Consider the following 27364-nt stretch of genomic DNA (forward strand, 5'->3'; position numbering starts at 1 on the left):
GAATGGGGTAAATCAACATGAAATCTAGAGAAGCAGTCTTTCTCCAGAGACAGATCCTGCCTGCTGAGACTTGCAAATCAAGCTCTAGGAAGCCACTGTGTAAATACAAACCGAGAAAGCCAGGCCCTTCTTCAAATTGCTTTTGGAAGAGAAGTAACCACAAGATGACATTGGTCCCCCCAACCCCCGCCTCCTGAGGCATAAAATGAACACACTGAAGGAGAAGCTTGACTTGAAAAAATATTCAGCTTAATTGGTGTCTAGTGCTTAATCTTTCTAGGTGCAAGCTGGGAACCACTGAGAATTGGTGTCTAACTGGACTGACAGGCAAAATGAAGGTTTTCTCTGGGGCTCCCCCTCAACCCCCCCAACCTGGTTCTCTCAAAGAAAAACAAAGATTGCTGATAATACCCCGAGGTGTGAGCCATTCCCAAGGACATTTGCATTTAAATGAACCAAACTCATCAAACTGAAGGACTTGACTGAGAGAAAGATCACTCTGAGGCACTAAGACTGGGAGGCTTCACCTGGCTTTCCTGTGACCCAGGATGGTTCTGGATAAAAATGATTGGGTGCCCTTTTTGCTCAATCGAAGCCAATATAAGTGAACACCACTTTTATGTCCTTTTGTTCCTCCTGCCCTCCACCCAGCTGTCCTCAAGCCCGAACAACCTAAGCTTTCATGCAACAGCCAATTTATTTCTGCATTCCTTCTAACTGGTGCAAAATTTAATCTAATTAAAAACTTAATCAGGTGAAGCAATCAACACAATATGGAAATCCAGGATTTCTACCCTTTGCATAATGTGCAAATAAGAAAAAAACATATTTACCTGAAGAAATAGTAGTTTCAAAGTGTCTAATAATTATTACCTGCTGGGACCAAACTCTTGGAGAGGAGGGAAGGTAGAATTAATTTAGGGGGCTGATCAAGAATGTGTTGTGGGTTACCTGTTTTAAAAAACAAAATCAACTGAATAAATTTGAAGACCTAATTGTCTTTATAAATCGATTCATGAATCGGGCAGCAGCCCATTGAGCAATTAGAGAGGAGCTCTGTCTGTGGAGTTGTACAAAATGGAAGGTTTTTATAGGAAGGAGGAAGAGCCAAGGAGTTATCAGCAAAAGGAAAGACAGGATTGTTTATCAGCAAAAAAAAAAAACTAAGGATTGTTTCAGGCAATGTCACTTTCCCTTAGGGGGAAGACTAGAGGGTCTTACCATGCAGAGTGAGTTCCTCACATTTTAGGGGAGAGGATGGTGAGGGCCCTGGTGAGACTACCTCCCTATGCTGGGCAGAAAGTTTCCGACTGACCAGTTAAAATTACATTTCCAGGGGAAGCCAAAACTTGTCTTAAGTGCCACCATTTGGGGCTTATAGTTTTCTATTTAACACCTGGTTGTTGGGGAATAATGCAGCATCTACCTGAGCAGAACGCCTGGCCCAGGCAGACCAGGAAAGCCAGTAAAAGGATAAGGACATGAAGGACAAAATAAAGGAAACAAAGGACACATGGATATTGAGAATGGGCTAGGTCGACCCTCAGTTCCTAACAGGCTTCAGTTCTGAGAGTCAGTCCTTGGTCCAGGGGGCGGGGAGGTGAGTTTTGTCTCTGGAAAGTCTGTCTCAATCTCTACAATTCTGGGCAGGAGCCTCAGTTTTCTTATCTGGCCAATGGGGACCCAGTCCCTACCCATCCTTGTTGACATAGCCGCTGCCTGGGGTGACATATGTCCAAGCCCGTGGAAAGCTGTAAAGCGCTACCGAGATGTTCCATATGTTTATTAAATGAGACTGGTTATATAATAAATAGGCACAGGAAGCAGTTGACTAAACTGATCAACAGCACGTAGGGGACCCTTGTGACGGCAGAGCGCGGGGGACATTGGGACACCCAGGGGCTGATCCACAGCATGTGCCCCCCCCCCCCCCCCCCGTGTGGGAAAGAGATCAACGAATAGGTTTGGGCAGGGGCTCTTGGATTCGTTCTGAAAAATGGGTAAAGTCTGCGGAGCATAAGGGTTTTAAATCTATGAGGACAGGGAAGGAGCTCTTTTCTAGGCTGACACAATCACAGTATTCATTTGCTCATTCAAAAAATTATTTGCTCAACAAATGTCTACTGTGTGTTTGATCTGTATCAGGCAGAGGAGCACATGCCCCAAGGCGAGAATGTGCAGAGCATACTGGAAGCTTCCGGAGAGCATTGGGAGGAGCATTGGGAGGATCGAGGGAGCAGAGAGGGGAGAGGAGGGGGAAGGGAGAGAGTGGAAGAGCAGCCGGATCCGGGAGTCTGCAGGAGTGCAGAGCGCTGCCCTTGAAGCCCACCCAAGGGGAGTGAGGAAGAGTCTCCCTGAGTTGGCGGATGTCCCCCCACTAACAGGTGCACGTGGAGAGCAGCTAAGAGGCACGTGAACACACAGCAGCCAGCTCAGAGGCGCCTCTTCGAGTTGCTGGAGGGAACCCAGGGGACCCTCTGGAGCTGGGCCAGTAGGCAGCCGGCTCGAGCCTAACGTGATTCTGTGACCTTGGTTCCTTTTCATGGTGGAAGTCCTGGTCTCTTCTCCCTAAAGCCTCTGACTTTTCGAGGCCTCTTAGGATGGAGAGGAATCCAGGGAACCAAATGCACCGATCTGGGGAGAGCCTACACCAGGCCAAACCCAAGGCCCTTGTGAGTAGCCCCGTGAGCCCAGATTGGCTCGCAAGTGCAGGGGGCCGGCAGAGAGGCGGAAGCGTGCTCACTTCCAGCGTGTCCTTAGTTTGGAACTAAGATGGGTACAATCAGTCCTCACTGCTTCATCCCACACATGAACTACTGGATAGAAGCAAAAGAAGGTTGTCACTGTCGGTTGGATTGGTGCAGTTGTAGAGCTGGCCAGAGACTGGCTGGGGGTCAGGAGGCCTGGATTCTGTTGCTGCTCCCCTACAGGTGGGCGGTCTTATGACCTTGGGGAGACACCTTGTCTTTCTGGGTGTCTGTTTACTCCCTTTGAAACAGATGTTGGCATTAGAGCTGTAGTCCTCACCTGGAAGGTGCCTGATAAAGGGATGGGGAACTCAGCTTCTTAGAGGGGGGCGGGGCAGGTGTATGCAAATTAAGACTCCCACGCAGGAATTTTAGTAACACCGGCTTCACCCTTCCTGCCACCCTCCCGTGCACAGTTTCTAACTGCCCTCCCAAGGCTGGACGTAAGTGCCACTGCCGATGCTTGTGGGCTAGACAAAGGTGAGGAGATTGGGGTTCCCCTGGAACCTGTCCCCTCACTCTGACACCCAAGATCCCATGTGGACTTTTTCAACTCCAGGATCATGTCACCTCTGTGAAGCGGAATCGATCTGCCTGTCTACAAAGAGGAAATCAACAAAAGAGAGACACTTTACAGGAAACAGCTGAATCTTCAGTCTTCGAGGACACAGAAATGCAAACCATGAATCCCCAAATTTCAGAGCATTGCAACCAAGCTGTAATTAAAACGATGAAATCTATTGGCCTGGCACTGAACTGAAAATTTCCCTGGGGCGTTACATCGCCCAAGCCTTGAGTGGAAATGAGTCAGAGGGGAAATTTTCAACTCTGGTCTCCTCTCTGGCTTTGATCTCTTGCCACCCTCTCAGTGATGTGTGGGCCATCCTCGGCCGCCTCCTCCTCCTCTGTCCCCGCGCGGTCCCTCACGGGGCCACCTGTCCTTTCGGCCCTCACGGGGCTCCCATGCCAGGGTGAAATGGGCACCTGTCAGGTTCTGAGGGCCCCGTTCTTCATGTCACAGCCACTTCGCTCACACCTTCCTGTCAGTGAGTATTTATTTCCAGGCTTTGTCACTTTCCTCAAACCGCCCCAAGCCTTCTTCATAGAATGACCTTGCCTCTTAGTCCACAGAGGAAATAGAGCCCATCTGGAAGCATCATTCTCCTGCCTCTCTGCTGTCCAAGCTAGCCAGACACCCTCCTGTGGCCTAACGGGGCCGCGCCCTGGCTCCTCTCCACCTGGGAACCACCTACCTCGCCCTCTCCTGCCCCACATCACAAGCACCCCATCCATATGTAGCATTCAGAGGGAAGGCTGTTCCTCAACAGAAAGAGAATCAAAACTCCCTTCTTGGCCATCAGGTGATCCTTGACCAGAGGATGGGGCAAATGGCCTTATGTTTCTGCCCTCCTTGTAGTCATTTGGGCCACATAGAGCTCAGCTCCAGGGACGCTGCCCTCTGGCCCCCTCCCTCTTTATGCCCTTCCCTGGCCTCGGCACCCTGCCCAGACCTCGGGTTGTGTGGCTCCTCCTCTGGGCCTGGGGCTGGGGTGCTGGTTTCATGGGTGCCATCTGGTTTTCTGCTGGGATGGAGGAGGTTTCAGGGACTCTGGATCTTGAGAGTGGAAGAAGGGGACAGAGGAAAATGGTCCATCGTGGTCCAGCCCCCAAATAAAACAACTACAAGAAAGACCAAGCTTTCTTGCCTTAGTATTCATGGTGGAATTTTGTTCTTCTAGACCATCTTTCTCTCTGCTTTATCCTTTTCATTATCCTTGCTGGGTGTGTGGAGGATCACAACCTGATCTGCTGCCCACAGCCCACTTGCCCGCTTGCCTTCCTCCCACCAAAAGCACCTGTCTCTTGAAAAAGTGGACACATCAGCAGGCTGTGTGTGGCCTCTTGCTCACCACCAGCTGCTTGTCAGCCCCCAACACCTGGGGGCTTTGAATGTTCTTCTAAAACTTCCCTAAATTTCCTAGTGCCCTCCAGTTGTTTGATTCAAGGCAGAGTTTTCAATTCTTCTCTTTGTTTGACTCTTCCAGAAACATCCCCACTTCCAGTGCCCAGGCCATAGTGACTCCTGTTCCCTTTCATCTGTAAGCTGATCCTTCCCAGAATTCTCTGGCTCTTAGATGCAAATATCTCTTGTCTGTTCTCATGACTCTCATCTGCTATCTCTGTCCTTACAATTTTCAAACCTCAGTGTGTGACTCGGAACCTCCCCACGGAACTCCAGGTCCCCAAAGCTCAATACCTATTAAATGTTCTATCAAATGTCCCACAGGCACTTCAGGCTCCATCTTCCCCAAGCTCTATCAAGCTCCAGATAGAACTTGCTGCCCCCTTTTCTAAATATTTGTCTCATGTTTTTTTCTTTGAAGGCCACTGTCATTCCTGATGTCACGCAAAGTCACCTCTCATTTGTCTGGTCACTTTCTCTTCATCCATGCCTGACTTCTGTGAGGCCTTATCATCTCTCCCATAACACACACTCCTCCCGACACTCTCCATGGTGCTGCCGAGAAAATCTTTTTAAAATCACTCCTGGGATTTAGACTTCTCTATGGCTCTCTATTGACTTATGTCAAAACAAAATCCAAATCTCATGTCAAGGTCAAGAGGCTGTTCTCGATCTGAATAGGATGAAAAGCCAGGAGACCCAATGATACATAAACTAAATATTCACCCTCTGCTCTAAGCTGTCTGAGAGCAAAATCAAGTCTAAAGAACTTGGTTTTGTTTTTTAAAGAAAGGAGACTCGTAGAGACACAGAAGATTCATAAAAACCAGAGGAAGAACCTGGGCTAATAGGAATGCCAGAGTGAGCAAGACACAGTGGCCCGCAGGGCAGACCCTCACTACTTAGGTACACTCCCTCCCCCCTCCCGATGGTCTGCTCCAACTGCTTCCGGCAGTATGTGGTTACCATTCTCCCCTGCTCCTTTGAATTCAACTGCTTTCTTTCCCCCCTGGAGTGTCCTCTGTTGTCCAGCTCTCCCATAACATGTGTCCAATAAGTATGTTACATACGCTCTGAATAAATGGATGAACATGTCTCCTAGATGAAGGAAATTATAGTAACCCACTCGTACCTGACAATAAATTGGCCAGGATAAATCTACCCTAAAAATCAGTTGTCAAGTGGTAGGACAAAGATCATAGAACTTTTATGGGGAGGAATGAAGAGGAGTAGTTTCAGGGAAAGAGGAGGAAGATCTATAACAGAATGGTTCCAGGGAATATGTTGGGGACAAGCCCAGTGAAGTTCCATACTGAAGGGCTTCTGGAAAGCGCCAAGTCGCAAGGTGTCTGAGGAGTAGTGGTGTGTGGTACATCTGATGTGGAAATATAAGAAAAGGGCACTAGGCCCTCTGTGGTCTCATCTCATGCGGGCCCTTGCTAGTCACCCGGGAAAGGGCCACAAGACCTTCTCTTTCTGCTTTAGCCTCACTGGCCTTGATAGTTTCTGGAGCCTACTAAATTCTTTGATCTTAGTGCTCCTGGAATCAGTAGTGCCCTTCTCTTTTTATTTTAAAATACCGATCCTATTACTCTTTAAGTATGGTGAGGCCAACAGATCAGGAGACGATACATAGAAAAGAAGGTTTGTTACAGCTATGGAATAAATGTTTGGGTGCTCCCCCAACTCCATTCCTGTATTGGAAACTTGATGCCCAATGTGCTGGTTTTTTCAGAGCCCTCATGAATGGGACCAGACCCCTGTAAAAGAAGCCCAGGGAGAGTTACCGGTGGGAGATTCTGTGCTGTGTGAATGAAGGTCTCAGTTCTTGGATTCCCCATGAAAGATTTACATGAGGATCCATGCTCAGATGAAGCCATCCAGAAGGAAAACAGCAAGCATCACACAGTGTATTAAGGACAGTACACTCACAAGAACAGAGAACACAGAGGCCCAGAAGTGGCAACTGCCCTGAGGCTGCAGGATATTTTCTTGTTATGTAAGCAGGGTCTTGCATTGTAGAGTGGTCTCTGATGGAGGCTGCTCACAGTCATTTGGGGGGACCCCTCCCACAGGTCAGGAGGGGGAGTTGTTGGGCCTACAAGGTTGGTACCGGACCCTCATGGCATCCTTGTCCCATCAGGGGGGCAAAACCTCAATGCCAGTGAGATAAAATGAGTCTAGGGGTCACCCTGGGGCAGAGGTAGAAGAAGAGAGAGCATGTTCTGCACTTAGTCTGTTAGACCCCCAGGGTCTTGGAAACTACCGGGTCAGGATATTGAGCCCTGGGGCTTTGAATGGGTCACCTGTGTATCTCCACCCTTGCCTCCAGCTCATGTCTAACCACCTACTCTACCAAGAGCTCCCTTGCCTCTTCTGCTCTGTGAGGACACAGTAAGAAGATGGCCTTCTATGAACCGGGAAGCAGGACCTCACCAGATGTTGAATCTGCTGGCACCATGATGTTGGGCTTCCAGGCTCCAGAACTGTGAGGGATAAATGTTTATTATTTATGAACCACTTAGTCTCTGGAATTTTGTTACAGTGGCTCAAGATAGGTAAGCTAAGAGTTATACACGCAGCTTTCAAGAGGCGGGGGAAGCATTGGGTTGGTTAGGAGGCAGACAGAGGAGGGGGAAATGTGGGCAAGAACCTTTACCATAGTCCCCATGGGAAAGAACAGGTAGGGAAAAAAGGCTCAAGGTTGGCTATTTTGAGAGCTCTGGTACCTGTAATTGTCTTGTACCCTAGTTGGGTGATGAGGGCATGGGAATAGTGGTCCAGAGTGTGCCAGAGGAATCCCAAGCAAGATCAAGAAAAGTGAATCCTTACATTGACTCATCAGAGTGAACCTACAGAACACCCAACATAAAGATCTTAAAAACAATCACAGAAAAGAAGGCAGTTTAAAAAGTATATATTGTGAGATTGGCGGTACAATTCTCAATAGCAACAACAGAATGTAGACCACACTGGATTTCATTTTAAAGTACTAGGAGAAAATAACTGATATTCTGGAAATCTATGTCAATATAAACATTATTTAAGAGGGGAAAACAAAGGTATTTTCAGACAAACAAAGATTAAAATAATTTTCTGCTAAGAGAGCCTCACTGAAGGAATTAATAAGTATGTGTTTCAGGAGTAAGGAACCTGAACGCGGAAGGAAGGAGTAGGATGAAAGGAGGAAGAAGGCAAAGAAGGAAATTCGTAAACAAAGGAATAAATCTAGAGACACATCTGATGTAAAACAGATAGACCTTGAACAACATTTTCAACATTCATTCCTTCAACAAATATTTATTGAGCATATAAAATGTGCCAGCAATTGTTTTAGGGGTTGGTAAGATAATAGTGAATAAAACAGACTGAACGCCTGCCCTTATGAAGGTTATAAATAAATAAGTAAAATATTTAGTATGCTGCAGGAGGATATATGTAAAGGAGAAAAATCAAGCAGGAGCAGGGGATGAGGAATGTTGGAAAGAAGGGCAAGGATAAATTAAACTCCAGCCTCACGACTGGAGGCTAGTGCACACATGTCTGTAAGGAAAAAAATCCCACAAGCCCCAAATGGTATCACTTAGGCCAAGTCACCAAGCCCCACTGCGGTTTCAACCTGCCCCAGAAATGGAAGTCTTAACCGGTCAGTCAGGAATTTCCTGATTGGGACAAATGAGCTGTGCCCTCTCTGCCAAAGGAAGATGAGGACATCCTCCAATCAAGCCCCCTTGTCGGTCTCCCTCAGGGAAGGTGAATTTGCCTGAAAACAATCCTTTCTTTTCTCTTGCTGGTAACTCCTTGCCCCATCCTTTTCCCTATAAAAGCCTTCTATTTTGTACCACTCCTTGGAGCAGCCCTCTATGGGGAGGCCACCGGATTCTTGGATCATTAGTAAAGCCAATTAGATCTTCCAAAGTACTTGGTTGAATTTTTTTTTTTTTTTTAGCAAGTGTAAGAACTTTGGGTTCTATCTCTGCCTTCACCATTTTAGGAGCCGGACTGCCTCCTGACTCCCCCACCCACCTACCCAAAGGGACAGAAAAGAAAAGAAAAGGAAAAAACAGGACATTGTGAACAGCCATCTCTGACCTTTTAAAGGGACAATCTGTGAAGATCAGTGCAGTCATGGGCAGTGAGGGGACTTGCCATTCAGCAATTTGCGGGTGACTGTTGGTAGCCAATCCTTTATGTCCCAGCTTTAGAGAAAAAGTAACAACCTAATTGATCCGGAACTCATGGGACTAAGTGTGAAGTGTTATTAGAATTCAGCATTTGAAAGGGTTTGGGAAGAAGTATGCTTAAATCAAACCCTTTTTGAGGGAAAGTAAGAAACAGATTTTGTGGGTTGTGGCCAGTCGTAAATCTGTTTCAGTGCCAGAGTTTTTAAAAAGTGGATTTTACAATCTATAAATCAGCTTTATTTATGAACTTAAACTTGATCTATTTTCTGTTACTTTGCATAAAATAGGCTAAGCCAGCCTCATGTTACTTGGATTGTGAAGCAGCCAGCACAAGTGTGAAATATCAGAGGTCCTCAACTTATGAAACCTGAATATGTCTAATTTATAAACCACATTTATGAACGATTTCTAGGATGGGAGTTTCTCTCCTCTGACTACCTGGCCACTTCTGGGAACTGCCCTCCCTGCCCAGGTCTTGCTGTGTTGAGCCACGTGGGGAGCGCCTCTGGTGCTCCATAGTGATACGAGAGCCAGGGTCATGAGGGAGGATACTGCTGCCCTGCTCACCTGGCCCCTTGGAATTGACATTCATCTACTCCGTGGGTGAAATTGTTAGGTAGAAGCTAGACCTGAGCAGGGGAAGGAATGCCCTGGAGGCAGAGTCCCAAGTCCTTGAGGGGAGAATGATAACAGACAGGAGCTAGAGGCAAGGATGGTGATAAAATAGCTCTGCATTAAAAGCCCAGGAGTGGGGCTGGTGGCTGGGAAGCACAATATTCTGACCCTGTGGCTTCCAAGCCCTTGGGCCTGATAGATGAAAAGTCATAGGTGCAGAACATAGGCTCTCCTCTTCCACCCCTGCCCCAGGGGAACCCCTAGACTCATTATAATGCATTTGCTTTGTGGGTACAGCTCCCTCCCAATCTTTGAAGGGTCAAAACCCCCTCTCCCAACCTGTGGGAGGAGTTTCCCAAAGGCTGGAAACATCCTCCGTTAGATATCTCGCACTCTATATCACAGCTCCTCTCAGCCTAGAGAGACTCAGTAATATCCAATCCCAAAACAACATAGGGGCTGGTTCCACCTAGAGGAACATTCTCACTCTTCCACCCTGAGAGTGTATTTTCGCTCTGATAAACTGTGTTGTGCTTGCTATTTTCTTTCTGGTTGTCTTTATTAGAGCATGGATCCCCACCTAAATCTCATGGGGAATTCCAAGGACTGAGCCCTCCGTTCACATAACACAGACTCCCACCGCTGACAAAATGGACTTTATTAAATAAACACTATGCTGGCAGTTAACTTTCATCCAAGTAGGGTCTCCATGGGAAAAGGAATTCTGAGTTACAAACAGCTGAATTTAATCAATTTTTGCAACTCACACTCACATGGGAGGCATGCAAAGCCTGATAACAATGACATAAAAACAAGAAGAAAGATTCCTTGCTTCATTGAGGGAACTCTCTTTGCTCTCAAGCCCCAGAATACTTGGTCTAATCATGGAGAGCAGACCTTGGCTCTGGATAGTGGGTGGGAAGAAGCTCATGTCAATCAAGCTCAGGAGAATGAGTCAGTCTTCCACTGCTCGGGAGGAGGGCAAGCAAGGGGTACCTTAAGGAAACCAGCTAACCAAACAGAAAAAGTGTGCCACACCCTAATTCCACCCAAAGCAAGCAATCGGATCATTACCCTCTGGGGGGAGGCTTAGGGCTGGCAGAGTTCAGCACCTGACCTGCCTGGCCAGGAGTCGGAGCCGGGGTGCCTGCCGGGGTGCCTGCTGCCTCTCTTGGCCTCGGGCAATGCTCTCCTAAGGTCAATTGGGAGTCAGGGTCAGCTGTGCCGAGTCTCTGTTCTCTTATCCTCTGAGCCTTTGTGAGAACACACTTGGAAAGGGCCTTCGTTAATGGATCCAGGGACCTGAAACTTGAAGTCGCTTACCTCTGTTTCAGGGAGATGGGAACCTGCCTTACAAAAAGGTAAACCCGAGGGTAATAAATTCGGCTGTCTTTAAGCCAGATGCTGAGTAATCTGATCATCGGCATCACCTGGGGAGCTTAAAAAAAAGCATGCAGATATTTGGACCGCAACCCAGACACACTGGATCCAGAATTCTGGGGTGGAGTCCAGGAGTGTGTACTTTATCAAACTTCCTGGGTGACTCAGATTATAAACCAGGTCAGGGAAAATCTGACACAAAGAATTCAAATAGAATTCTCACATTGGTGATTCAATCCTTGAAACCCTATTAACATGCAAAGAACTCTGCTAAAATCAGTAAGAAAAATATGAACAGTACTGGGGAAATTAAGGCAAAGGCAGTTTTACTTTAAAAAAATACAGATAAAAAATACAGATCATCAATAGTCACATGGAAAGATGTTCATCCTTACTACTATACCATTGAAGCAACCAGATGTGATTGTTTTTACACAACAAATTGGCAACTCTGAAAACACTGGATAATTCTTAGCATGGCAGGGTGTGAGGAAACCCACATTTTGCACCCTGTTGGTGGGAATGTGAATTGATATACTGTGTTTGCAGAGCCAGTTAGCAATCTCCACCAAAATTATAAGTAAATGTTATAGTTTTAAATACATATGACTTTCATGAAACAATTTCAAAGATCTTACTCTACAGGTATGTTTGAAGAAGCAAGCAAAACACGTAAGAATGATCCTTACAGCCTTGTTTATCATAGCAAATTCTGGAAACAACCTAAAAGTCTATTAGTAGAAGACAGTATGTACATTAAGGCACCACCACACAATGGATTCCTGTTCAACTGTTAAGAAGAATGAGCTAGATCTATACTGTGGATTATGGAACAATCTCTTTCATGAAAAAGCAGTATGCATGCTTGGGATTCATTGTGGGGAAAATGAAATTGGGTAAAATGGGTATTTGTGTTTAAATGTGTATAGAATACTAAGAGACAAAAAAAAAGAATACTAAGAGAGGAACATGAGAAAACTTAACATGACATTACTTCTAGAGAGTGGGAATCAAGGTTTAGGTAAGACAGGTACTTTTATTTACTTTTCATTTGACAACTTTATAAATTATTTGAATCTTACCATGAGCATATATTACTTTTGCAAAGCAACACAAGGAAAGAAACCGAAATAAAGAAGTGAAAACGTGTACATACACCTGCATAGCCTCTGTGGGTCTGCTGGCCCCATTTTCCAGTCTTGTTCCCCATAGCAGATGCCACTGGAAGGCCCCCCACATCTCCCGGCTTACCCCCGATTTTTGCTGCCATGAGTTTAGACTTACTTCCAGCAATTAGCATTGCCACAGGCCCATTGCCAAGTCCTTCTGCTTTCTACCCCAGGACCTTTACTAATGCTCTGAGTCTGACACCTGAGAGGTCCAGGGGGTTCGAAGCCCCAAGGAGCCACCTTTGATGGGGAAGTGGATTAGTGGGTAAAGTTCCCGTCCTTCAGAACGAAGGCTCCAGGAGGCATTCTTTTGACAGAGTCTGACAGATTGAAGCCACAGAGTCAACCCATCCTTCCTCTCCATCTCCCTCTCTTTGGGTCAACACCCAAATAAGCTACCTCACTCACGTACTTGCCTCAGGATCTGCCTTGCAGGGAACCCTGATGAAGTCACTCCCACCAGAATTGCAGGTTCTTGGAAGCCACTATTCTCTCAGGCTGTGGCACGTTGCGTTTATGGTGTGAGCTGCACAAACTGTGGTGGTCACATTAGCAATGACCAAGATTTGGTGACATGGCAGGCTGTCTGCTGTGTGGACAGCCCTGCCGCATCATCCCAGTGATGTGAAGTGGAAATTTTTCTGATCCCCTTTCGACACTCAAGAAGATGGGGGGTGCCTGGGGTCACTGAGTGTGAGTCTCAGAGAGCTGTGGTGGATGGGTCAGCAGTGCCCCAGCTTTAGAGCCAGCTCGTGCTCCTTTGGCTCTTGTTTGTGGAGTATGGTGCTCACAGACCACATCCTGCAGGGTCCCTGGCAGCAGAAGTAAGAGGCCAATGACAAATCTAAACTGGACAAAACCAGACCAAGAGATTATGATGCAAGAGTCAAGCACTTTGGGAGCTGAGAAGTAAAGATGTAGAAGGCATTTCCTCTTGGAAGGGAGGAGTCCCTTCAGTTAGGATCCAGGGAATTATCCTTTTACGGCAAGTCCATAGCCTTAGGCATAGCCTGGGTGTGGCACACAAATGTCGGGGAGGTGGGTACAAGTGACCAGCCTGACTGTGGGAAACAGGTGTGACTCCTCCAGAAAGAGCTGGAGAATGAGAATGGGTCCCTCGTTTGAGGAGTGGTCTGAAACTCCACCAAAGTTCTTGTGGGCAAGGGCTCCTGATCACCTATCATCCAGAAGAGAATATTCTTTAAACAAACACCATTGTGTTTGGATGCAAATGCGGCTTCAAGATGAATCCCCAGCTCTTCCCATCCAGCCTGGTCCCGCCCCGAAATCCTCCCTCCCCAGTGATAATTCAGAACTCTCTTTGGAGAAGGTGAGCTAGAGGGAAGGGGGCACCAGGAAACTGGTCTGACCCTGCTTAGAAATTTCAAACAAGGCCTAGGTGGCAAACCCTGTGGGGCCTGGGCCAAACTGGGTGTAGCCCTTGGGGGTGGCCCCATGGTATTGGTTATCACACGCACCTGGTCATGACTCCCCTTGGTGGAGGCCTCCACAGGGCATCACATGTGGCATGTCTCCACAGATAGCCCTCTGGGAGTCTGAGACACACCAGCTCCTTGCCCTGAACCAGCAGGGTGTCCTTCCAAAATGTCATGGATGAGGGGTCTGAGAAGGGTGTCAAGCAAGAAGGCAATTCAGAAAGACAAAGGAAAACAATTTTATTAGCAGAGAGTGCCAAAACCAGAATATTTGTTCTTCTACACGGACCAAAGCTCCTAGTGTTCTTTGAGTAATATTTAATCAAAGGAGTGTTTTAGGTGGGTAGAAAAGTAAACACCTGAACCCAGGATTGACTGAATTCTCTCCAGGTAAAACATCCTGGACACAAAAACCATTAATTCTCAGGGGTCCTGTATCTACTGTCTTCAGAGAAGGGAAGGAGAATGAATCCGATGGTCTTTGGCTCAGCGAGGTCAGCTGGCAATGATCTGGTGCCGTAGGTCTCCGGTGCTCCAGGGAGCCCAGAGCTCAGATAGGCCCTGATGGGTGCCTAACTTTCCCACTGGGAGTTTCCTTGAGAAGCTGAGGGTTCTGATGCTCTTTTGTGAGGCCAGGACGTGGGGGCCAGGCATTGTGATTTAGCAGCCACTTATTCCTCTGGGAACTAGGGCTTTCAGAAAAGGTTTTGATAGAGAGAGAGGAGGGATGCTTTGGGTTGAACTGTGTCACCCCCAAATTCATATGCTGAAGGCATAGCCATCAGTACCTTGGAGTGTCAGAGTGTGACCCTTTCTGGAAATAGGGTCAGAGAGGATGTAATTATGACGAGGTCACACTGGAGGAAACTGGGCCCTAATCCAGCAGGCCTGGTGTCCTTATAACAGGGGAACTGGGACACAGACAGGCACACTTGGAGAGCGCCACGTGAAATGAGGCAGGGATGGGGTGATGCTTCCACAGCCAAGGAGCACTGAAGCCTCCTGCAAATCCCCGAGGCTGGCCGGGGGTCTGCTGCTCGGCCCTGGGGGGGAGCCAGCCCTGCCCACACCTACGGCTCAGGTGGGACACTATGAACCTGTGCTGTAAGTCACCAGGGCTGGGCGGCTTCTCCCCGCAGTGTGCGCAGATGGATACAATGGGGGCCGCTGTGGGGAAGCGCGGGAGGAAACAGGCCACCCCGAGGAAGGGGTGGCAGCCCAGGGGCTGGCAGCCAATGACAACGAGCAGTCCTGAGGGCCGGTTGGGAGCCAGCACTGGCTTCTCCAAGGGAGGGGTGACCTTCACCTCTCTGCACACCTGCTCAAGACAGAAAAGAAAGCAAAGCCCCTGCAATCTCCCTCCAGCAATCTGCTCACACCACAGAGGAGGAAGAGAAGATGATTCATATTGTTATCTGAGGTCGGATGGAGACAAACGCTCTGGGTGATCACCAGCCACTGGAAAGAAATAGGAACTCCCAGCATGCCTTGGCCACTTCTGGCAAAGCTCAGTATTCTATCTGCCTCCTACCTGCCTCCTTTTAGGATTTGCTGATGGATCTTGGTTTCCTGCCATGTGGAAAAACCCTCATGATAATTCATTATTCTTCCAAAGAGTCTCCCTGAAAGAGGTTTCATGATCTAGAGTTACAGTTTCACACTGGAGTACGGAGGAAAACCCCAGAACACTGAGCCTGACTATCTGGAGGACAAATATCCATGGGGGGCAGAAATGATTTTAGTCTGAGAACACAGCACATCAGAGCACCCTTTACTGACACTAGGACCTCCCCGTGAGTTTCCCTCATGAGTGGTGGCCGAGGGAGGGGCTTGCCAGGCCAGGCACAGAACTTTCCATGGCCATTTCTGAGGCTCCGTGATGTTGGCCTCCCCCATCTTTCCCATCTCGGTCTGTGGCTTGACCTCTTGCCGAGTGTTGTGAACCAGAGGCCCCAGGTTGACTGTCCAACCTGTCTATCTGCTACAGCAGTAGCAGGGAACTGTTCTAACTCAAGGTACCCATCTGAACGTGTCTGCCTCAGCAGCCACCTCCCCAACACACACACACACACACACACACACACGCACGCACATGTTCCTCCCCTTTCCTTCCTTACTCAGCTAATAGCACGAACATCCTCTTGCTCACCCAGCCTCAAAACCGTAGCATCATCTGTAATCTTGCCTCACCTGAATCTGCCAAGCGCAGGCCGTTGGCGATCCCTGGTAGTCTACCTCCCACATGTCTTCATGTCTTTTCATTCCATTTGGTTTTTCCAGAGTTCAAGTCTTCACTGTGTCTCCCTTAGACAATGCAGCAGCCTCCAGATGTCACTATCACCCACCTCCAACCTTCCCCACCCTGATCCATCTGTCCTGAACCCCAGAGTCACCTTCACAAAGTACAGCTGCCCAGCCCAGATCCCTTCAATGGCTCCTCACTGTTGTATTTGAGATGCTCTGCAACCTGGGGAGTGGGGGTGGGGGGCGCAGGGGGCAGGAAATTCAGCATGGTGTGTGTGGTGAGCAGAGAGCTTTCCCCCTACTTGCCCCTTGTCAGGGGACTGGTGGGGGAACAGTTAGCAAAAGAGAAGAAAGAAAATGCTAGTCCATTAGGATAACACTTCCCTGGAATTATGCTCTAAGGAAAGCATACATGGTCTTGCACCTGTTCCACTCTGAGACACCTGAAGGAACAGGACAGAGGGAGAAGCAAAGCGGGCCCAGGCAGGCCATGGCAGAGGTGAGGAGAGAGCTGGGGCACCCACGTGCCTTTCAGTTTCTGGGTCAGTATTGATGCCAAGTCAGTCTGAGCCTATAATGAGACTCCAGCAAAAGGGGCACCGTGTCTCAGGTCCACCACGTGCCAGGGGTGATGCTGGGCAGGGGATAGTAGTAACAGTTGGGGTTAATGATTCTCTTCCTCACCTCGTGCTTGTGGTAGAACCAGGGCAGAGATGAATCTTGAGAAAGACCATGACTGAGATTACCAGTGTTCGGCCACAGGTACTGAGTAGATGCTTGTTGAACTGAATAAAGGCAAGAACGAGCAAGTGGGTATAGTGAAAGCTGCCTTTACCTGGACTCCTCTGCAGTAACCAGCATGGTCTTAGATCTCATTGCTTCTCCACAAACAGCTAATGTGTTCTTTTCATGGAGCTTATGATTATAATAATCTTATGTCATGATTTTTTACCCACCTCCTATGGGGAGGATGAAGGGAAATGCCCAGAGCTTACTACAAATATATTTTCTGATTATTCCAGGCAGCATCAATCATTTGGATCTCTCTAACCTGCACTGGGCTCCATGGGGAAGTCCAGCCGGCAAGGCTGCTTTCCTGGAGGATGCTCAAGAGCATCTTGGGTTCTGTGGAGTACCTTTCGGTTACTTTTGCACATAGTTATGCACATACTTGATCTAGTCCTCTGGACATTGGAGGTGTAGGCAATATTGACCATGGCAGACTGGCTTTCTAGATGAGGAGAGGCACTTAAAAAAAAATTATTTATGTATTAGAGAGAGAGCACCAGTAGGAGTAGGGGAGGGCAGAGGGAGAAACAGATCCCCACTGAGCAGGGAGCCCGATGTGGGGCTCGATCCCAGGACCCTGGGATCTTGACCTGAGCCAAAGGCAGATGCTTAACTGACTGAGCCACCCAGGCACCCCAAGGAAAGGCACTTTTAAGGAGATAAAAGCCCACCCTGGGCCACAGATGTCATTGGGTAAAGACCTGGCTGTGCCCAGAGCCCAGGATGCTTCTTGCCCCATCTGGGGGAGAGCAAGTTCCCATCAGGCTTCCCAATTCTTGGTGAAAGGATTCCTGGGGTTGTCTCCTTCTCTCCCATGGAACAGAGGCTTGTTCTTGCCCCTGAGATCCTGAGGCAGGAAACCAGGATTAGTTTGGCTCCAGGCCAAGGCAATCTTGTCCCCTCGGAGCAGCAGTAAAGCCTTGACACAGCCTATGCCACCTGGGACTTTGTCTAGAAACTTACATGGACGTCGTCCCTCCCTCCCCCACTTCCATGGCCTACTTACCCGCCCCCTCCCTGGTCAAAGTTTGACTTTCTTTTCAAGCTCACAGCTTTTGCAAACCGCTGGAGAGAAGAAATCAGTCTGGAATTTTAAGCCTCTCAGCATAGTTGGCTCTGCCTGCAAACCGGGGGAGGAGAGAAGCAGGGATAGAATCGCCCTCCAGTCTCCTTGCTCCTGGGTGGGGGAGAGACGTGGTTCAGATTAGGGCCCCGGGCTGCTGCCTGAGGTCGCTTCCTTGCCGACAGGGCTCTCTGGGCTCTCTCACAGCTCCTCCTGCTGCACCACCGCGAGGTGCCCTCATACTCAGGACAGCCTGGGCTGGGTTGTTGACAGCTCACCGTGTGCCCGGTGTTGTGCAAAGTGCTTGGAATGCGCGTTATCTCCCATCACCCTCACCATCAGCCTTGTGCATCTCCCTCACTGAGGGGATGAAGGCTCAGAGTATTCGCGGTGCTTGTCTGAACCACCTATAAACCCACTCTGTCTGACTCCAGGCCTGAGCTCTTAATGGGACCAGGTCTCAGGGTCTGGATACACTGGTCCCATTGGAGGGTGTAACCCAGAGAGTTTGCTTTCTGGAAACCTCTTTTTTTCCTGCGGACTTATTCTAAGACCTTTGATCAGACACTTCTCCTGATGTGCCTTTTTGTTCTTGCCTTGGATATGGGGTCTGATGTTAGCCTCTACCAGTTCTTGGAAGTCCAGCACCTTCATTTTCTAACATCCAGTATCATGGCCTCAAAACATAGAGGGATGGAGTGACCCAGCACAAGAGGCTGGCAAATAGGGTGGAGTAGAGGTTGACAGTGGGACCTTGCAACTGGTCTGCCCAGGTCCAAATGCTGGTCCTACTTTCTGTGCGATTTAACCCCTCTGTGCCTCAGTCTCCTCATCTGAGATGTCTGGGTGCTATGGGCTGAGTCGTATCCACCCACATTCCTATGTTGAAGTCCTAACCCCCAGTGCCTCAGAATGAGACTATATTCAGAGATAGGGTCTTGAAAGAGGTAATTAAGGTAAAAGGAGGCCCTTACAGTGGGTCCTGATCTAGTCTGACTGGTGTCCTTACAAGGAGGGGAAATCGGGACATGCAAAGAGACCCTGAGGATGTGTGTACACAGAGGAGAGGCCATGTGAGGACACATCAAGAGAGTGGCCGTCTGCATGCCGAGCGGATTGGCCTCTGGAGAAACCAACCCTACCAACACCTTGATCTTAGACCAACAGCCTCCAGAACTGTGAGAAAATAAATGTTTGTTTAAGCCTCTCAGTCTGTGCTACTTTGTTCTGGCCGCCCAGCGGACGAAGGCAGGGGTCTGTTCACAACTGTACCTCTACTGGACCCGTTCCAGTTACGATCACTTCATTCTGGAATCAGACTGTCTGGTATCAAATTCCTGCTCAGGCCCTTCCCAACCGTGTGATCCTGAGCAAGTCAGCTCCCTAAGCCTGGCGTTCAGCCCGTAGGAGGAGGACGCATAAAGCCCCTGCCTTGCAGGGCCGCTGGGAAGTCCGAAGAGTCTGTGTGCCTTAAGTGAAGCAGACACAGAGCAAACGGGCCAGCGGGGATTTGCGCACAGCTCGTCCGGTTGGTTCCACGGCAACTGTAACCAGAGTCACTCCAGGGCAAGTCTGTGTTCTTTTTCATAAACTGTATCTCTCTAGTCCATCAAAAGTGACCGGTTGTGAAATGCAGACACAAAAGTAAAACAGCTCTCTGAGTGTCAGCTCCCAGGCCGGACCCCCCCCTCCCACTTGCCTGGAGCCAGAGCGGCGGGTCTGTGTGGCCACGGGCCTGCCCTCTCCCCTGGCTCACTCGGCTTCCTGCTTCCAGCTCGTGCACAGTGCACGGCTTCCAGGGAAAACAGCTGAAAACCCCAGGATAAACAGTAGTGCTTTACCTCGTGTTAGGCAGACCCTAAAAATGGGACCAAAACTAGCATAGGCCGTGGCTCATTCCTCAAAGGAAGCAGCAGTCTCTCTTGTGGCCCATAAGGCAGGAGAGGTTTTGGAAGTCGCCTTGACTCTTTCAGAAGGCGCTGGGGGCGGCCCGCGGGCCAAGGCCTGTTACCTGTGCAGGTGCTGGGACAGGTGTAGGTCGATGTCCTCAGGAACCCACTGGGCTCTTAGCACAGGCTCCAGGGTTTCCCACCTCGCCCCGGAGAAGCCGGAGAAGCCGGAGCAAGGCCTTGTGAGCAATTGAGAAACCAGGGGACCGGCGGCGCTCTCCTCCCTCTCCCGGCAGGGGCAGGTGTCACCAAGCGGGAGTGAGCGTCCAGATGGGGAGACAGAGCTCCTGCTGGCCTGACTGGCACGCGGCTCCCCAGGATTTGGCCCGGGGCACATCCTGGCACGTCGGGCTCCGCGCTGGCTGCGTTATAAGAGCCTCATTTGGGCAAATACCTGTTGACTTAGGCGCTACCTGGGAGCGATCTCTGAAGCCCCCGCTCCGGTGCTCTGCTTGCCAGCTGCCGAAGCACCCTGCACGGCTCATGCCCTGGCTTCCTCATTGCTCCCGCTGGGCTGTCTACTCCTTGCGCTCTCCTAGCTCGGCTCCGAGTAAATAATTCACCACAGGCCGAAATCGAAGATGTAGCCAAGAGAGAAGGAGAGAGAGAGAAAACCAGGGAGCGGCAGTCCTGCGCACTGGATGGGCACGTCTGCTTTTGTGAGGACAGTCACAGCCTCTGCGGCGGGGCATCCTCGCCAGGCTGGTCCCTGGACCACCCGCTGCCTGAGGTCTTTCCACTTTTACTCCATTGCCTCATTGCAGCAAAAGGGTTTCAGCTCCTGAGAGGAAGGCGGGGACTTCTGGGGGCAGCCCGACCCATATGCTGGATGTTTAGAAGGAAAACTAAGAAATCAGGACAAAGAGAGAGAAGGGGATTTTCACTGCTTCTTTCCTTTTTTCCCTTTGGCAGGAGGAGTGCTGAGAAAGAATCGCCAGGATTCAAGTGTCCGCTCCAAGTGAGGCCATTTAGTACGAATTCCCTATTTCCTTTCCCCTGCCTTCCCTTTTGGTCCATCATGGGAATGTCTGGATTTTCCCGTAACTCGTCAGTGGTGCAGGACTTCCCCTGGCAGTCGGTGAGAGCTGCTTCTGAAGACGTTCTGGTGTTTCTCTGACACTACTTCCCAGAGCTTCAGAAAATAGCACATGGCCCGAGTGACTCAGGTTCTTCCAGTGAAACTGCTCCATCTTAATTAACCCATTTCACAGCTCAAAAGAAGACAGAGAGAGAGGTTGCAGGCCCACTTCAGGTAGGTCTGGCCTGCACGCCCAGAGATCTGGAGCCCTGCAAGGGGAACACTTGGAAGAAAAGCAGAAAAGATGCTGGCTTGACATGTCCTCCTCTAAAAATTGTTATTACAGCTCCTGAAGCCCCAGGAAAGCCCTCATGGATGGGAAGCGACAGAATAGGACTCACTGCCTCTTGGGTGCCTGCACCTGCCACTGACAGGGCATGGGATGGAGCACCAGAGCTGGAGCCGCCCACCACCCCTTCCACTCCCAGAGTGACTGGGGCAAATCCCTGCCCTCTCCAGACCCTTGCTCTGAGAGGTGCACTAGCAGGGAGGGCCTGGAAGTTCCACATGGGAGTCGCCAGGTTAGTAATGTGGTGCAGGGTCCCCCCATCCTCTATTTATTATCATTTATTATAATATATAATATATTTATTATTTTTATATAATACAACTTAATTATATTTCATATTTCTCTATTATAATGTACAATATAATTTCTTATACTTTATATAATTTATTATTACAATTTACTTGTTTTTGACCAGGTCATGATAGCAAATACTGACATGGCATTTACTCTGTGCTGGACCCTGCTCTAAACCATTACATATACTAATTCATTTGATCCTTACAACTCAAGAGAGAGATGCTACTATGACCATTCCCATTTACAGAGGAGGATGTGAGGCACAAAGAGATTACAGTTAAAAAAATGAACAGGTGAAGAGATAAAGCCAGGAGAGATTATCTTCTCTGAGTTAGACGGCAAGGGGCAGAGCTGGGTTGGGAATGTAGACAGCCTCCGCCCAGCCCAGTACCCTCACCCTGCTCTACTCTCCAGACTCCTCTGGAGGCTACGACTGTCAGTAGACTTATGTATCTTTAAAAAAAATACTGCAGGGTATTTATACATTTATATACACACATGCACATATATCATATACATACAGAACATAGATATATATTTTTTCTTTCTTCAAATAGTAACATTTATACTCACCTTTTTTGCACCAAAGACAAGAATGTGATCTTTCCATATCAGTTTATTCTTTTAAACAACTGCAGAGTATAGTTCATTGTATCAGCCGTAATTTATAACCTACTGCCTACTGACTCACATTTAGGCTGTTTCCATTATTTTACTATTATGACAATGCTGCAATGAACTTCTTGTAGCTACATCATTTTGTGCAAGTGAGGCTGTGGCAAGCAGACTGGCTCTCCCTCAAGATGTTCATGCTCTAATTCCTTGAGCTGGTGAAAATGCTACGTCCCCTGGTGAAAGGGACTTTGCAGATGTGATTATGATTATGAACCCTAAGAAAGAAAGGTTATCCTAGGCATACCGTTTAATCATATGAGCCATTAAAAGCACAGAACTATTTCCAGCTAGAGGCAGGAGAGATGAGAGGTTGACAGAAAGATTTGAATCTTGAGAAGGATTCAGTCCACCATTATTGGCTTTAAAAACGGAGGGAACCAAGAGCCAGGGAATCTGGCAGCTTCTAGAAGCCCTGGCCAACAGCCAACAAAGGAAGGGGGACTTCAATGCTATGATTGAGTGGACTGAATTCTACCAACAATCAGAATGAGCCTGGTAATGTATTCTTCCCCAAGACTCTCCATAAGAGTCAGGCCACCAACTCCTTGGTTTCAGCCTTGTGGGTCCTGGAAGCAAGAAACTAGATGAGCCTTTTAACTCTCTAAGCTACACAACCATGAGATAATAAACCTGTGTTATTTTAAGCAATAATTTGTGGTAATCTATGACAGAAGCAAGAGAAAAACACCCTGTGGAATAGTAGAAGAGCAGGGTCGAAGAGTATATGCATTTAGCATTTTGGTAGATACTGTCAAACTGCTGTCCTTGGAAGTATGACCAATTTACAGTTTCACCAGTTATATAGGCGGGGCTGTTGCCCCACGTCTTCACTCACTTAGTATGTAATCAAACTTTCAGAACTTTGCTGCTTAGAGGAGATTGTCCTGAACTTGCACTTAGACAGCGAGAACACTGCTTCAATTTAGATTCTACGACCACTTGGAGTTGTTTTGGGTGCAGATAGATTCCTAATAGAAAATGCTAGGGTTCTCTTGGGGCGTGCCACTGTCAAACAGGCTTAAAGAGACAGCTCTGTTATCTGTCCTCTGCAACGAGAAGCAGTTAGGGAAGGTCTTGAGATCGGCCCCAGCTTGGGTGGAGCTTCCGGCCATGGAGTGTCAAGCCAAGGAAGACTAAAGTTAGTGACCCAAGTGCAGCTCGCCACAAAGGAGGAGTCCACGTGTTGTCTCCTTGGGAGTAAGGGCAGGACAAAAGCAGTCTGAAGCCAGTTGCAAAAGATGGAGCGCATAGGACAGTGTTATGGAAAATACAGAGCTTTCGGAAGAGCCCAAAGGCCCCGCTGGGTTTGGACTCAGCAGTCAAAGGATGGTGACCTCTGCAAGGGAACTGGAAGGGCAGAGGATCTGGCTGACTTAGAAACAGGAGCTCAGCCCCAGACACTGTGGGGTCCGTTGAAGGTGGGCATCAGAAGCCTCAGTCCCTTCTTGTCTGGCCTCACCTAGAGCAAGAAGCAGATGGCAAGGCTGGGAGAGTGAGAAGGCTGATGAATGTCGGAAGGCCTCGCTAGCAGAGACAGCTGTGGGGAAACCCAGCCAAGCAGCCTTAACACATAGAGCGCCCCCTATGGGCCGATGCTACAAGCCTGTGAGAAAATCAGAGGGAGTCCACTAGCTTCGACACCATCCAGTCAGTCTTTCCAGAGGATCCATTACAGTGGAACTGAATTTCATCCTGGCTCACTCACCAGCTATGAGACCTGCCTGAAGATGCTTACAGTCCTAGAGCTTCACTGTCTGTACCAGAAAATGGAAACCTTTGGGGCTGTTGTAAGGATGAGAAATAAACATACATAGAAACACAATATACGTATACATATTTGCGTGAGTATTTGTGTGTGTACACTTATATGCATGTGTGTATACACATACGCGCACATATATTTATATACATACACACAGACATATATGCATATGTGAGTATACACCTATGTGGCATGTATAAGCACACAGTACCTACGCATGTGCACATACATACTTATGTACACACACATGTATGACAGAAAGTGAGCATTTGTGTACATGGTAAGTACTCAGTAAATGCTAGTCACTATAGTTTCAGAATTAATAAAAATGTATCTGAGGGGCACCTGGCTGGCTCAGTTGGTGGATCATGCGACTCTTGAGCTCAAGGTTGTGAGTTCAGGCCCCACATTGGGTGTAGAGATTACTTAAGAATAAAATCTTTTAAAAAATAATAAAATTATCTGAAAATCACCTAGTGTATTTACAGATGGGAAATCAAGGCTCAGGAAAATCTGATGATACGCCTAGAGCCAGGCCACCAAAGACATGAACACTGATCTCCCGCTAAGCCCCAGCATGGTGCATTTTCACCCTGACTACCTCTTGTCCAAATACCTAAGAACAATGATAAGCCCCCTTTGAGGAGGCATCCTTTTCAGGGAGGCCTCCTTTCTAGGGAGAGCACTACACCACTGGGACCCATTAGCTCAGTATCAGAGCCTATGCTGTTGGTTATGATGCTCCCCCTGTAGTCCTGTGTTCCCCTGTGGAGTTAGGATTTGGGCAATGAAATACAGAACTCCCAGGGATATGTCACCATGGCAAACAAAAGTTGCAGAACCAAGTCATTTTCTTTCTTGGGAAGAAATAGAAAGGATTAGTATAATTGACCTCTCCCTTGGACAGAGTGAATGCTAGAGAAAATGAAACTTTGAAAGGAATAATTTTTAGATTATTTATCTAAGTATCTCCCAAACGTCAGTTCACACACTATTGTCATGGAGTCACCTGGGTGCCGATTGAGACTACAAAATCAGAGATCCCTCCTTGACCTGCTAAACTGAATCTCAAGGGATGAGGTTTGGGACGCTGATGTTTGTCAAGCTCTTCTGGGTGATTCTGATTTGTATTTGGGGGTGGACGCTGCTGTCGGGATCCTTGAGAGAAGGCAGTCCTTCAGACTGCTTCCCTGAGTGACGCCCCCCCCCCCCCCCCACACACACACACCAGAGCCAGCCTGTTCTGCTGGTGGCACACAGCCTGAGTAGAAAGCTCCTTTCCCGGAGCCATACTCCTCCCTCTAACTGCCACCAGTTCAACATGCTTTCCAGAAAAGTCAAACTCGACGCTTTCATCAACATGACAGCCTTCAAGTGTTCAGTGTCAAGTGAGCAAGTCTAGTCTTTGCTGTTCGCCAGACTCCTCCTGGGATACTGGGGCCTCTTTCCATCTTTCTGCTGCCCTCACAGTGATGCCCACTGAGGTCTCCTTCTACAGCACGGTGCTCTTTTCATTCAAAGGACTTGTTTCCTTCTATGCTGGAGTTAACTAGGGGTTCTGCTGTCACCATCCTCGTGTGCTCGAGAGTGCCAGCAGCTCAATGTGTCACTCTGGTTCCATGTATATTAACAGGAGTCTCCTGCAGACAAAGGCTTGATCCAGTGATTGCTATGGTGTAGGAATGTGAGCAATCTGCAGGTGGAGGGGCACAGGGCCAGGGAGAGTCTCAGCGTCTCTGTTATATCATCTATGTCTACAATAAACTCTAAATCTGAGATGATGGCATGAGACATCTATATGTCACTGTCTTGTCTTTTGAATATTCCAGTTGTCTTGTTTCCTGCCCTGTTCTGGCCAGTTTTTGCTATTGCAAAATTGCATTTCCTCTCATTTCTATTTTTACTCATTTTATCTGTAGGACCAGACATAGCTTTTGATCTTAGCTACCGATGTCCCTCTCCACCCCACAGTTACATGTGGGAATGTTCCATGGAGATGTGGGTTATGGATCAAGTTCTCCAGAAGCTTCTGTGTTCTCAGACACCAGACCTATAATTCAGGTGACAAGTGGAGTGTGGCTGTGGGGAACAGCATATGTAGCTGAGGAAACACTTCCAGTGACAGCCAAGGGATCAAAGACCAATAAATCCACTTAACAGAAGACAAAATGGAAACTCAGAAAAGTAAAATGACATTTCTTAGACTGCAGTTAGTTGTAAAAGAAATAGAACTTGTAAAAGTTATGTGGCATTTTATTATTTTATCATATTTTTCATTAGGTAACACACATCAGTGGTTCAAAAATAAAAATGATGTAACATGATATATACTGAGATGCATATTCCAACCCTACCTTCTTCTTCTCCCACCTGCTCCAACGTTACTTTCTTTTGTAGTATTTCTTCATGCAGATATCAGCAAATATAAGTGTATATGATTATTTTTCTACCCTTTTTTTCCCCAAAGGTTGCAGATGGAATATGCTACTTTATTTTGTTTTTTCACTTAGGAAATCCTGGATAGCTTATAATCATCATAATTTTCTTAAAATTGTATTTATTTGAGAGAGAATATGAGAGAGAGAGAGAGAGGGAGAGAGAGATTATAAGCAAGAGGAACAGGAAAGAGAGTAACAGACTTCTCATTGAGCAGGAAGCCCAATGAGGAACTCAATCCCAGGATCTGGGGATCATGACCTGAGCCCAAAGCAGACCCTTAACTGACTGAGCCACCCACGTGCTCCATCATAATTTTTTATAGCAGCATTTCATGCAGTCCTTCCTATGGATCTACCAGAGTACCTTCTAACAGTTTGATTGAGATTAAAGTCACATACCATAATTTTTATTTATTTAGGGTATATAATTCAGTTTTTAGTATATTCAGAGATGTACAACCTTTAAACACTACTGTAGTATTTCAGCCAGTCACCTATGAAGAAACAACTTGGGTTATTTCTAATCTGTTACTATTAAAAAAAAAAGATACAAGGAGCATTCTAGTTTACAGCTCTTTGTGCAATTCATGGGTACTTCTCTAGGATAAATGGCTGGGAGTAGAGGCTCAGCAGGACTGAAGGTGTGTCCATCTGGAATTCTGGCGACTACTTGTTCCTCAGGTCGATTGTACTTTACCATAGACCATGAGGGAGACGGTCATTCCTCCTTGATACCCTCCACTGCCCCCACAGGCCAGTGTGGAACATTATTATTCTTTAAAATTTTTGCTATCTGAAGAGTAAAAAATGACGTCTCATTGTTGTTTCCATTAGTCATCTATTATAGTTTCATTCTAAAAATATACTTTCTGTTCTGGTAGCCAGCCTCCAAGATGGCTCCAAGTGATCTTAGCCTGCCTTATACATTCTCTTCCCACAGTAGATCAGGGCAGACCCATATACCTCAGAGAATGTGGCAGGAGCAAGGTATGTGACTTCTCTGGCCAGGTCATAAAATGCCCCTTCACCTGCCTCTTGGCTTGCATGCTCTAGGGGGACAGCTGCAGTACAGTGAGGGCACACTGTCAAGAGCCTGCAAAAAACCTACTACCGAGCACCAGCTTGCCAGCCATGTGAGTGAGCCAGCTTCAGAGCAATTCTTTAGCCCTGATTAAACCTCCAGATAACTGTGGCCCCAGCTGGCAATTCACTGCAACCTCAGGGAAAGTCTTGAGCCAGAACCATCCAAATGAGCCACTCCTGAATCCCTGCTTTCAGAAGCAGGA

At 47.8% G+C, this 27364-nt stretch overlaps 1 long non-coding RNA gene across 1 annotated transcript; it reads left to right on the plus strand.

The window, feature by feature from the left end:
* Positions 1 to 19513: 19513 nt before the first annotated feature.
* Positions 19514 to 21159, plus strand: LOC140631474 (uncharacterized). The gene is made up of 3 exons (XR_012029024.1): positions 19514 to 20269; positions 20452 to 20791; positions 20904 to 21159. It is a non-coding gene; the product is annotated as an uncharacterized lncRNA (long non-coding RNA).
* The last annotated feature ends 6205 nt before the right edge of the window (positions 21160 to 27364 follow it).

This window comes from Canis lupus, chromosome 4 (genome assembly GCF_048164855.1).
Source record: "Canis lupus baileyi chromosome 4, mCanLup2.hap1, whole genome shotgun sequence".
In the NCBI taxonomy this organism is placed as follows: domain Eukaryota; kingdom Metazoa; phylum Chordata; class Mammalia; order Carnivora; family Canidae; genus Canis; species Canis lupus.